This window comes from Gadus chalcogrammus, chromosome 2, assembly GCF_026213295.1.
Source record: "Gadus chalcogrammus isolate NIFS_2021 chromosome 2, NIFS_Gcha_1.0, whole genome shotgun sequence".
Lineage (NCBI taxonomy): Eukaryota > Metazoa > Chordata > Actinopteri > Gadiformes > Gadidae > Gadus > Gadus chalcogrammus.
Genome location: NC_079413.1, coordinates 10204346 through 10218313, shown reverse-complemented (window position 1 = coordinate 10218313; position 13968 = coordinate 10204346).

Below are 13968 nucleotides of genomic sequence, written 5' to 3'. Positions count from 1 at the left end.
TATCCTTAATACATAATCGGGTACAGTAAGAATTAAATGCCGTCTTCAAAGTAGCGCTAATAAGCAGTGAAGCATTTAAACTAGTAGCAGCCCCACTGTGCAAATTCCCTACTAGACCAAACAAGACTCGAAATGGTAGGTTAAAAAACAATACTTTATTAAAGCATGCAATTGTGATGCAGAACAAAATAAAGACAAAACAAAGTGCTTGCAGGATATTGAAGCCTACAGCTATCGTTAGTAAACTTGTTTGGTGGTGCCTTATCATTTGTTTAACAATGGGCCATGGCAACGCGATTGCAACCTGCTGTAGTACTCTCATTGGCTGAATCGATGAGAACGTTTTAGACTCAATCAATATAAGGTTTATATAGAGAGAAAGCTCACACCACACAAACATGAAATTAATTTAACCAACGTTGGTACTTACTTGCTATTGTCTCCATCACGAGTGACAATGGGGTGCCTCCGTTTCAGATGCTCCAACATTGCTGTCGTGCTCTTGTGATATGCCAACTCCATTTGGCAAAGAGTGCAAATCACAACACCTTTCAGTTTAGGACTTAACTTGAAGTATTCCCATACCTTTGATGATTTCGGGCGCGGACATTTTCTTTTATTGTGACCTTGTTGGCAAAAATGTGAGCAGGTTGCCCTTTCGTCCATTTTGCAATCAGCCAGGAGTGGGCCTGTCTGTTGCCAGACAAGGCAGAAATGTTGAACTTTCTAAAAAATAAACTGTTGAGTGATAAACTGTTGAGTGCATGACAACACTGTTGAGTGTTGTCATGCAGTTTGCACTCTTTGGACATTTGTTTGCATCAGTTTTTCCCTTTTTGTTATTATTATTGTTCCATTGTTATGTATTTATTCATTATTATAATTAAGTGCCCTCAACTAGGCCCCCATGCCTAGGTCTCTGTGTATTTATTTAAAATCTCTCTCTCTCTCTCTCTCTCTCTCTCTCTCTCTCTCTCTCTCTCTCTCTCTGAATATTTTGAACAATACCCTGCTCTATTTGAACACATTAGCTGTGTTCGAAATTGTTCCCCATTAGCTCACTCACAAATCCCCATATAGTGTTTATGATATAGTGAACTATAGGGAACGAACAAACGAGAATTCGGACACTACGCTAAACATTTCTAAACGTCATTTGGGTCAGTAAATGACGTTTAGAAAACACGACTGCATTGCGTTGTGGTATACGGGAGTAACATGTAGGGAACATTGTATGTAGAATATATTAGAATAGAATAGAATCTTTATTTGTCATTGGGTTAAATACAAAATTGGGTTAAAAACGAAATTAAGGTGCAGATCTTGTTCAGTGCTTTTTTTTTTTTATTAAAAAGAATAAATAGAATACAGTACGAAATATTAATAAATATATAACAACAATAACCCGAATAACCCCTCACCCTGCCTTCCACTTAAGGCACATTTAAGTGTCCGACACCCTCCCCTCCCTCCCAGACAACAACCCTCCCACCCACACATGTCTAAATAGCAGCAGGTCCAGGAAGGTAGGCATAATGAGGAATGTCCAGAGGTAGTGGTGATTGTTCATGTGGTTATTTATGTATTGCACAGGGGTTTTTGTTTGTTTAGTGTACGTATGGCCCAGGGGAAGAAGCTGTTGGTTAGTCTGGTGGTGCGTGATTTCATTGACCTGTATCGCCTGCCAGAGGGAAGCAGATCGAACAGGTGGTGAGCAGGTTGCGCGGCGTCTTTTAGAATAGATCTGGTCCTGTTTCGGCAGCGGGAGCTGGCCAGCTCTTCCAGGGAGGGCAGTGGGCAGCCTGTGATCTTCTGAGCTGTGCCTATGACCCTCTGAAGTGCCGTCCTGTCTGCCGCCGAACTCCCAGCATACCATGCTGTGATGCAGTAAGTGAGCACACTTTCAATGGTTGATCGGTAGAAGGACACCAGCAGCTTTTGTTCAAGATGTTTTTTTCTGAGAATTCTCAGAAAGTGTAGTCGCTGCTGGGCCTTCTTTTTTATTGCTGTTGTGTTTGTGGACCAAGAAAGCTCCTGAGAGATGTATGTTCCCAGGAACTTGCAGGATGGAACCCTCTCCACGCAATCCCCGTTGATGTGCAGGGGGGCATGGGCTGGGCTGTGTCGTCTGAAGTCTATGATAAGTTTTTGATGTGTTTAGTTGGAGGTTATTTGCTGAACCCCATGCTGACACCGTTCAGTCAAATTTGGGGTACTTCATTGTCCACTATATAGTGAATGAAATTAACCACTGAGAATTCGAACACCACTACAAAATGGCGAGCACCCACAATCCCTTGCTCAACACGATAACGTGTCCAGAACAAATTCATGGGAGGCGAGTGCCACACTCGAGGCCACGGGTTGGTGGGGACGGGCCATGAGGCCATGTATATAGGCTATGTCTATGTTTGGCACCACATCCACTTTTTATAGAGAGGAAAGTAACAATCACTACTGAGATTGATTCCATACTTATATATAGAAAAGTCTTCAAATCAACTAGCATTACTTATTATATAACAGAGAGCTATGAGGTTGTCATGGATTATTTCGGCCACCTTATTTCTGGAAAATATGTAATCTAATAATGTGGGAACCAATGATGTTTCAGGGGGTGTTTTTTTTGGTAATTTACTCCCGTCAACTTGCACTGCGTTAAAAGTTAGAGCGAGTTATTTTGGGAATCCGCCTGACCATGTCTTATCATACACCATGGGGAAATGAAGTAACAATCCCCTGCTTCTTTCTTGGACGATTTCGAATATTTTTCCTGGTACCGCTGTTAGGGTGCAGAATTTTCAGCGAAAGGCGTTATGTTGCCTTGAACCTCCTAGGGACATCGTACAATAGTAAAGGCTGGCAACACTTACTTACATTGATCTTCACTTCCTATTTGTTTTGTATACCCGGACATTGACACTGGTTACAATTTTTTTTTGATTTTAGAATAGAAAAATGGGACAGTAAAACAGTAAAAAGCATGTTAAAAAAAAAGACATTTTAGAATCTGGGGATATTCAAATGGATATGAAAAAAACAATGAACTGACTAGTTCATTGTTTTTTTCATGCCCAATAGATTGTCCTAGAGCTCGAGGTAGGGTTTTACACCAAATTGGACTCAAACCAGGTAGTGTTGTCGGTGTTACTAATGTTATGGTTCCCTAACTACCTATTTGCTCCTGCCCTAATCCACACTTTGTGAGAATCTGAATGTCCTCCCCCACTCCACTGCGGTTCCGGCTGTGGTCAGGCAACTCTTTCTTGTGTTGGTAGTCAACATGTGTCGATGGGGAACTTGCATCTCCGCAGCATAAGATGGAAACACCTGGAGTGAACACATTTCCTGTGGATGACGTTGAATGGAGGTCTGCTGCCACAATATTAAACATGTTCATGTCAATATGTGATCTTGTTCAGCAATATATCATTTCAATATAATTGAAAAGGATTAATTAATATGAAACATAAGTAAAACATAGCTTTATGAATTACCTGCATGCATATCCATGCTGTAAAAAATCTATTGATACCCTTTTCAACTATATTGAGACTTCAATGATTATCGGTTATTTTATTTTTTCACAAAATGAATGATTCGTGGTTGCAATGTAATTTCTAATAAAACAATAGGCCTATGTTGATAATGACAGATATTTCATATCACACACTGCATCTACAACCATAAAGCCGCATCGTAAAACTAGGTTTGAAATCATAAACATATGCATAGATATTTTACTGCAATAGATTAGCCCCTTCACAAAACCAATGCAAATAATATGAAAGTATTCTTATACTCATTCCCTGAGTGACATGTCTAACACAAGAATATGTTCTCTGTATAGAGGATAAGAGTGAGGGCTTTTGCACAACAGACCACATCAGTGATCAGAGTAAGAGGTTTTTGTACGAGGATATATCACTGTGTCCCCCAGTTGTACACTGTGATACATGTAATGACAAAAACCTACACCACGGACGTGCCTGCCTTAAGCGAAGGCTATGTAAGTCTCTATTCATTACTTTATTTAAACTGTATTTGTTTTTAACTAGCTTTTTTTATCGCGGAACTAGCTAATTTAGCTTAAAATTGGAAAATTATATTTGTACATTGATATTTAACAGATTACAAAAAAAATTACATTGCTCAAAAAATATTTTCTGCTTCAAATGAAATTGGAGAATTTGCGTTATTTTGCAACGGATAATCAATTATATATATAAATATATAATACTTACTACTACTTTTTTTATACGATTTTTTTTAATGTTATTATATGACCGACTTCAAGTTCAATGGGATAATAAAGAAAAAAATATGGAATCGATAAACATTGAGCTAACATTTTAAAATAAGGATACAACAATGATGTATTCATTTACATGAGCTAATACAGTAATAAGCATAACTAACAGTTAACTCACAGTTAATTAACAGTTTGGTTAACCAACTAGTGATAATTTACTAATGGTGTTCATGTTAACTAAGGTAGGCCTATTATTTAATAGGGATAGCGTTAACCATATTAAATAATAATTAAGCTAACATGAACAACATTAGGAAACATGTATATCATAAGCAAATTATTAATAGACCATTAGTTAATGGTTAATTAACTGTAAATTCATGTTTATTACTGCATTAGCTCATTTTAATATATGGTAGATTATTGTTAAAGGACAATTCCGGTATTTTGATCATTGAGCCCCCTTTCTGGTTTGTTTAGGATGAAATAGAGTGGGTGACACCGAAATTTGAACTATAAGTCCTTTCTCTGGTATTTGGCTCATTTTGAATCGCTCCTGCCTGCTCCACAATTGTTGTCTGTGTGCATACACAAACCTGTCAACCCAGCAACCCTAAACGTTCGTTTTCAAAAATGTGCAAGTAACCGAGTGGTTAGTGGCATTCGTGAAGTTTAAAAAATATATATCGGCGCAATATATGGTTTCCATCCGTGTTAGTTGCTAACTGGAACTATTTTTTCAGATACCTCACAACCGCATATAAACTTCCGCAAAAGGTCCCACTCCGTGCAGCACCTACTTTCGACGTCCGTCGGCATCTGCCTGCACTTCCCACAGGCACACCCATAGGGCACACCACCCGCCCGTGATCGTGGGGACCGCTTCCGCCGGAGCTTCAGGCGCCTCCGTAGCCCTAGCCTCCATCTCACGTAGCTCCTCTTGGGTGAATTCTGGTTCAAAACGATATCCTCTGCCGTCAAACTCAAAATCGAGTGCGTCCTCCAGAAGCCACCTTTCATAATCCATTTTCAGTGATTTTCTATGTGATTTTCCCTAATCCGAGGTGTGCACGGTACAAGACTTCAAACCAACGTAAACAGCCCACCTTTCCGGTTCGGCGGAGTAATATCATCGTGCAGTAATGAGTCTTCCAACTGAAATCAACTGGCGATAAATGTGCAATAAAACACGACAGAAACCATATATTGCGCCGATATATATTTTTTTAAACTTCACGAATGCCACTAACCACTCGGTTACTTGCACATTTTTGAAAACGAACGTTTAGGGTTGCTTGGGTGACAGGTTTGTCTATGCACACAGACAACCATTGTGAAGCAGGCAGGAGCAATTCAAAATCAGCCAAATACCCGAGAAAGGACTAATAGTTAAAATTTCGGTGTCACCCACTCTATTTCATCCTAAACAAACCAGAAAGGGGGCTCAATGTTCAAAATACCGGAATTGTCCTTTAAGTGTGTCATGTTTCCTTTGATTGTCGACGCATGCCCCATCAGTGCTATCAATATTACAGGCAAGGCAAGCACCTTTATTTATGAAGCACTTTTCATGCACAAGGCACACATAAAGTGCTTCACATACAATAAAATGAAATAATACAATGAAATATTATTGTAAGATCCATGATTACATTTACAAATTGTTTTGAGGATTTCATTATCATTCAAAAGATGTGTTACTCTAAAATGCCTAGATATGTAAAAAAAAAAGTATACATTTACGTAATTTTGGGCTTCTGACTAGATAAATATATTTATCTAAATATATATATATATTATATTAAAAATATATTTATCTAAATGTATTTATCTACGTCATGCTTTCTCAACGGGGGCGGTACCTCCCCCTGGGTGGCGTTCGCACAACCTAGGGGGGCGCTGGGAACGTGATTCCATTTTTGGGGCAGGATTTAAAAAATAGGAGGTATTTATTTATTTATTTTTTGGGTGAAAGAATAGGCTACCTGGAATAAAAAGCATATAAAGCAATATAACACGAGTGTGAGTGGGGTTGTTAGTTTATTTATATTTTTTTATTGGGGGGGGGGGCAGAGGATCAGGGTAAGGTCAGGGGGGCGTTTGCTCAAAAAAGGTTGAGAACCCCTGATCTACGTCAATATATGGATCGAGCCAAAAAGTACCGAAATGTTATCGTTTATCATACTACTTCCATGTTTGGTTGTAATGAAAGCTAGGTATGTTTCGGAGAGGGATAATGTTCCACACGTGGTTTATTCAGAGACAAAGGGTAAACAAGCTTGGACTCAGGATGTGGTTCATATAGCATCACCCGAACACAGGTAAGAATTAAGTTTATAATGGAAATGGGAGGAATGGGAAATAAGCCACGCCTACGTGTTCTACTTCATCCAGGTAAACCTTCGGTCTGTCTTGGGCTGGGCGGAATGGCAAGAGGCCATACCTGGAGGTTCTGACTTACCTCAAACCCTTAAATATATGTAGATAGTGTTGTGTTGACCACTCTACTGTATTTGTGGAAGAAGCTATTCAGAACTGATGTTTTCTCTGTGTGGTCCAATAAGGTATTGATGTTAGCTTGAATCATTTTGCCTGAATAAAGCACTAACTAAATTAATTTAAATTTCAAAAACAAATCTTAGTTTTGGAGTCAGATATTGTCCGAAGCAACTTGTTTTTTAACCGTGCATTGGACATTGTAATTAAGTGTTTAAGAGTCTAAGAAGACACTTCAGACTAAAGTTATTTGTCTTGTTTCTCTCGTTTCAAATACTGTTTGATAAGACTTAAAGGAGATCTGTGCTGGATAGATGAGCAACGTTTACTTCAGTCAACTGGGTAGGCTGGTAGACTGATCTATCACGCACAGATCTAGGTGGACACGCCCACTAGTGATGTCATATGGGCAGATTTTCAAAACGGCTTGTAAGGCTAATCACACTCACACCTGGTGGTATACTATGTCTCCTTTAATCCAACAAGTAACACAGAAGAAAAGGTGGAAACTAAACAATGAGTACCACTACAGTTATAATTCACATTATATGTTTTGGGAATGCGGTTGTTTTTGTAGTCCAGTAGTAGAAGTGATTACATAAAAAAAAAAAACATAATCACCCTGTCGAGAAAATACAAATGAAATGTAAACACTTTGAAAATACCAATTAAGTTTCAAGCGTTTAAAGAACATTCAATATTCCTCTTCTCTGGGTTGCAATTATTAGAAAGTAAGCACCAATACATGGACATACACTCATGTTAAGTGGCTATTTGGTTACTTAAAGGATCCCCACTGATGCATGGCAATCAGCCCATCTTCTTGGGGTCCGCACCTGACATACTGTACATGACACAGTATGTGTCATGTACTTAATATACATTAAATTGCATCAATAATCATTTATATAAAAAATGTAAACCTTACGTTGATATGAAAGAAATTAAATAAAATTAATAAATAATTACATTCCTATTCATAGCCAGTCAACACAGATGATTAGGTAGAATACTCACAAAAAAAAGTATAAATATAGCTGATATTTAAGACAAATTAGACTTATTCAACTCACATGAAGCAGAACACAAATATTAAACACTAGTCCAGAGTTATACCTCCTACTATTCAGTCTGGGTTTGATGTCCACTGATTACCTTGAGGCATCGTGGAGCAAGATTCCTCTCTGGTCCTTAATTACCTGTATCTGAATACACTGCATCTCACTTTGGATAAAAGTGACTGCTCAATGACTGATTGGTAGAAGGCAGAATGGTAACCCTCATGGTATTAAAGCTTAAAAGTATTGATGTGATTAATGGGGTTAAATTGGATCATTATTTCCCTGTAATGCTAGTCAATCAATAATCTGTACTGTGTCTATAGCACAATAATCTCTTAAGAACAATACAAAAGAGCTGAGTCCTCAGCTTCAGACTCTTCTCATTTAAGTAAGCCTCCTCTTGGCTGCTGTCTTTGGTGAGGGTGAACTGCTCTTGAAGAGTTGCGGCAAAAGCTGTTCTAGTTCCACCCGATCAATTCCAGGCCATGTCCAGACTTCTGGCAAATCCAGTGAAGATAAGTGAGACGGAACCCGACAGGACAGTGTCACCTGTTCTCCTTGCCCTTTGACCACTGATTCTGAGGAGGTGAGTTGCTGGCCCTTTGCCGCTGAGAAAGGAAACAAAACCCCACAGAATTTAGATAAGGAGAGATTGGATGATGGTTCTCCTTTGTCCTCCCCATTGGGCTGAGTCAGGTGAAGTTCACCTGAAAGAAGGGCAACTAGGAAAAAACTATCTGAGACTTTTATGGGGGAAGAGTTGCAGACCCAGGACCCAGGGCAGTCGAAGATTGATGCCAACGGTTTGATCTGGGAAATATACGTAAGAGTCAAATGGGTGGAGTCTGTGAATGCATTTTTGTTATCACAGTTGAAGTTGGTGGGCCCTTCTTTGGAATATGTAAATATATTAACACTAAAACGGATTATTCCACAAAGCTATTCTAAACAAAGTAATTTTATTCTTATTTTTCTTTGGTTATCCTGTGTTCTTAGTCATTCCCCGAGAAACTGTTTAATCTGGTTTGTTTTGAAATATGTTAAGTCACTCGGAGTTGCACATGCATGCTGACCGTGGAAATGTTCTTCTACCTTGATTGCCTGCATTAGCAAATGAAAGAAAATAGACGCATAAACAAGTAAATCAGAAAAGCCTCAACAACTGATCATTTGGTGAATTAGTAGTCATGGCCTCGCCCACGTTGGCTTGCGACGGCCCACGGGAAGAGAGGATTGATTTTGCGGCCAGGTAACACAGAGCCCATCTCGGCAGGTAGGAGGTAACAGCAAGGTGCTTACATTGCGGAACAAGTTTGTGCCTGTGCTATTTGTGGCGATAACAAATCAACGTTGCATCTCTTGGCCAAGAAAAGAGAGTTGAGGAAGAAATGGTTGGACTGGACATTCACTCTCACCGCGGTCACGGTGCCCGGGCCGCGGCCCAGGGCACGGCGCACGACGGGAGTGGTGGCGGCTGGGAGTCGCGGCCCATCATTTATAATGAATCCCCTGTGGGGAATTCTTTCTCTGCATTTAACCCATCCTGGAGTTCTACTAGTAGCCTACTACACTTGGAGCAGCGAATGTCCAATCCAACCATTTCCCCCTCAACTCTTCTTTCTTGGCCAAGAGATCTCTCTGTGTGCCTCTCTCCTTCTCCCTCGCTGTCTCTCTCTCTCTCTCGCTGTCTCTGTCTCTGTCATGTCATTGTTCATGGATTAGGACGTAGAGGTGGGAGAGCGGAATTACCCAATTGCGAGCGAAAAGGGATAAGGTGAAAGAAGAAATTCGCCACTACAGAGGTTTGCCATCAACTGTTGATCCAGTGACCTGGTGGTGGGACATGCGGGGCACCCTACCAGCACTATCAAGCCTGGCTGCAAGGTACCTCTGTGTTCAGGCGACACCGTCCGTCAGAGCGCACCTTTTCAACTGCTGGCGGCACAATCAGCCAGGAGCGGGCCTGTCTGTTGCCAGACAAGGCAGAAATGTTGATCTTTCTAAAAATAAACTGTTGAGTGACTGTTGTCATGCAGTTTGCACTCTTTGGACATTTGTTTGCATCAGTTTTTCCCTTTTTGTTATTATTATTGTTCCAATGTTATGTATTTATTCATTATTATAATTAAGTGCCCTCAACTAGGCCCCCATGCCTAGGTCTCTGTGTATTTATTTAAAATGCTCTCTCTCTCTCTCTCTCTCTCTCTCTCTCTCTCTCTCTCTCTTTCTCGCTCTCTCTCTCTCTCTCTCTCTCTCTCTCTCTCTCTCTCTCTCTCTCTCTCAGTTCGGAAACAGTTCATTTGTTTTTATTGTGGAAATTGATTTTTAAAACATCAGGTATCGAAAAAGTATCGTATCGAAACCAAGGTATCGAATTTAGCACCGTATCTGAATGTTTTGAACGATACCCTGCTCTATTTTAACACATTAGCTGTGTTCGAAATTGTTCCCTATTAGCTCACTCACAAATCCCCATATAGTGTTTATGATATAGAACAAACGAGAATTCGGACACTACGCTAAACATTTCTTAACGTCATTAGGGTCAGTAAATGACGTTTAGAAAACACGACTGCATTGCGTTGTGGTATACGGGAGTAACATGTAGGGAACATCGTATGTAGAATAGAATAAAATCTTTATTTGTCATTGGGTTAAATACAGTGTATTTACACAACAAAATTAAGGTGCAGATCTTGTTCAGTGCTTTTTTTATTTTTATTAAAAAGAATAAATAGAATACAGTACGAAATATTAATAAATATATAACAACAATAACCCGAATAACCCCTCCCCCTGCCTTCCAGTTAAGGCACATTTAAGTGTCCGACACCCTCCCCTCCCAGACAACAACCCTCCCAACCACACATGTCTAAATAGCAGCAGGTCCAGGAAGGTAGGCATAATGAGGAATGTCCAGAGGTAGTGGTGATTGTTCATGTGGTTATTTATGTATTGCACAGGGGTTTTTGTTTGTTTAGTGTACGTATGGCCCAGGGGAAGAAGCTGTTGGTTAGTCTGGTGGTGCGTGATTTCATTGACCTGTATCGCCTGCCAGAGGGAAGCAGATCGAACAGGTGGTGAGCAGGGTGCGCAGTGTCTTTTAGAATGGATCTGGTCCTGTTTCGGCAGCGGAAGCTGGCCAGCTCTTCCAGGGAGGGCAGTGGGCAGCCTGTGATCTTCTGAGCTGTGCCTATGACCCTCTGAAGTGCCGTCCTGTCTAACGCCAAACTCCCAGGATACCATGCTGTGATGAAGTAAGTGAGCACACTTTCAATGGTTGACCGGTAGAAGGACACCAGCAGCTTTTGTTCAAGATGTTTTTTTCTGAGAATTCTCAGAAAGTGTAGTCGCTGCTGGGCCTTCTTTTTTATTGCTGTTGTGTTTGTGGACCAAGAAAGCTCCTGAGAGATGTATGTTCCCAGGAACTTGCAGGATGGAACCCTCTCCACGCAATCCCCGTTGATGTGCAGGGGGGCATGGGCTGGGCTGTGTCGTCTGAAGTCTATGATGATTTCCTTAGTTTTTGATGTGTTTAGTTGGAGGTTATTTGCTGAACCCCATGCTGACACTGTTCACTCAAATTTGGGGTACTCCATTGTTCACTATAAAGTGAATGAAATTAAGAACTGAGAATTCGAACACCTCTACAAAATGGCGAGCACCCACAATCCCTTGCTCAACACGATAACGTGTCCAGAACAAATTCAATGGGAGGCGAGTGCCACACTCGAGGCCACGGGTTGGTGGGGACGGGCCATGAGGCCATGTACATAGGCTATGTCTATGTTTGGCACCACATCCACTTTTTATAGAGAGGAAAGAAACAATCACTACTGAGATTTATTCCATACTTATGTATAGAAAAGTCTTCAAATCAACTAGTATTACTTATTATATAACAGAGAGCTATGAGGTTGTATTTGATTATTTCGGCCACCTTATTTCTGGAAAATATGTAATCTAATAATGTGGGAACCAATGATGTATCAGGGGGTGTTTTTTTTGGTAATTTACTCCCGTCAACTTGCACTGCGTTAAAAGTTAGACCGAGTTATTTTGGGAATCCGCCTGACCATGTCTTATCATACACCATGGGGAAATGAAGTAACCATCCCCTGCTTCTTTCTTGGACCATTTAGAATATTTTTCATCGCAAGGTATGGTTTACTACCAGCGCAAACCACTCTGGTGACGGGACTATGGGCTATGTGTAGGTCAAGGAATTCTGCACCCTAACAGCGAAAGGCATTGCCTTGAACCTCCTAGGGACATCGTACAATAGTAAAGGCTGGCAACACTTACTTACATTGATCTTCACTTCCTATTTGTTTTGTATAACCGGACATTGACAGTGGTTAAAACATTTTTTGATTTTAGAATGGAAAAATGGGACAACAGTAAAAAACAATTTTAGAATCTGGGGATATTCAAATGGACATGAAAAAAACAATGAACTAACTAGTTCATTGTTTTTTTTCATACCCAATAGATTGTCCTAGAGCTCGAGGTAGGGTTTTACACCAAATAGGACTCACACCAGGTAGTGTTGTCAGTGTCACTAATGTTATGGTTCCCTAACTACCTGTTTGATCCTGCCCTAATCCACACTTTGTGAGAATCTGAATGTCCTCCCCCGCTCCACTGCGGTTCTAGGCTGTGGTCAGGCAACTCTTTCTTGTGTTGGTAGTCAACATGTGTCGATGGGGAACTTGCATCTCCGCAGCATAAGATGGAAACACCTGGAGTGAACACATTTCCTGTGGATGACGTTGAATGGAGGTCTGCTGCCACAATATTAAACATGTTTGTGCCAATATGTTCTCTTGTACAGCAATATATAATTTGAATACAATTGAAAAGGATTAATTCATATATAAAACATAAGAAAAGATAGCTTTATGAATTACCTGCATGCATAACCATGCTGTAAAAAATCTATTGATACCCTTTTCAACTATATTGAGACTTCAATGATTATCGGTTATTTTGTGAGGTATTTTAATAACTCACAAAATGAATGATTCCTGGTTACAATGTAATTTCTAATAAAAAATAGGCCTATGTTGATAATGACAGTGCATATCACACACTGCATCTACAACCATAAAGCCGCATCGTAAACCTAGGTTTCAAATCATAAACATATGCATAGATATTTTACCGCAATAGATTAGCCCCTTCACAAATCCCATGCAAATAATATGAAAGTATTCTTATCCATTTCCCTGAGTGACATGTCTAACACAAGGATGTGTTCTCTGTATAGAGGATAAGAGTGAGGGCCTTTGCACAACAGACCACATCAGTGATCAGAGTAAGAGGTTTTTGTACGAGGATATATCACTGTGTCCCCCCCACTGTATACACTGTGATACATGTAATGACAAAAACCTACACAACGGACGTGCCTGCTTAAGCGAAGGCTATGTAAGTCTCTATTCATTACTTTATTTAAACTGTACTTGTTTTTAATTTAGCTTAAAATTGGAAAATTATGTTTGTACATTGATATTTAACAGATTACAAAAAAAGGACATTACTCACAATATATTTTCTGCGTCAAATGAAATTGGAGGTTGTGCGTTATTTTGTAATGGATTATCGATTATATAATTATTGTCATTGCCCATAATCTTAGTATTATTACAATTATATTAACATCAATTTCTATCTTATATTTGTATTTAAAAAAATATATTGAATACGGTTGATGAAAAAATACTTACTACTTCTAATTGCTGTTGAGGATTTTTTTAATGTTATTATTCGACCGATTTCATGTTCAATGGGATAATAAAGCAAAAAATATGGAATCGATAAACATTAAGGTAACACTTTACAAAAACGATACAACAATTATCTATTTATTTACATTCGTTAATACATTATTAAGCATAACTAACAATTAACTCACAGTTAATTAACAGTTTGGTTAATCAACTATCGGTCTAGTAATAATTTACTAATGGTGTTCATGTTAACTAAGGTATTATTTAATAGGGATAGCGTTAACCCTATTAAATAACACTTTAACTAACATGAACAACATTAGTAAACATGTATACCATTAATAAATTATGAATAGACCATTAGTTAATGATTAATTAACTGTAAATTCATGTTTATTACTGCATTAGCTAATTTTAATATATGGTA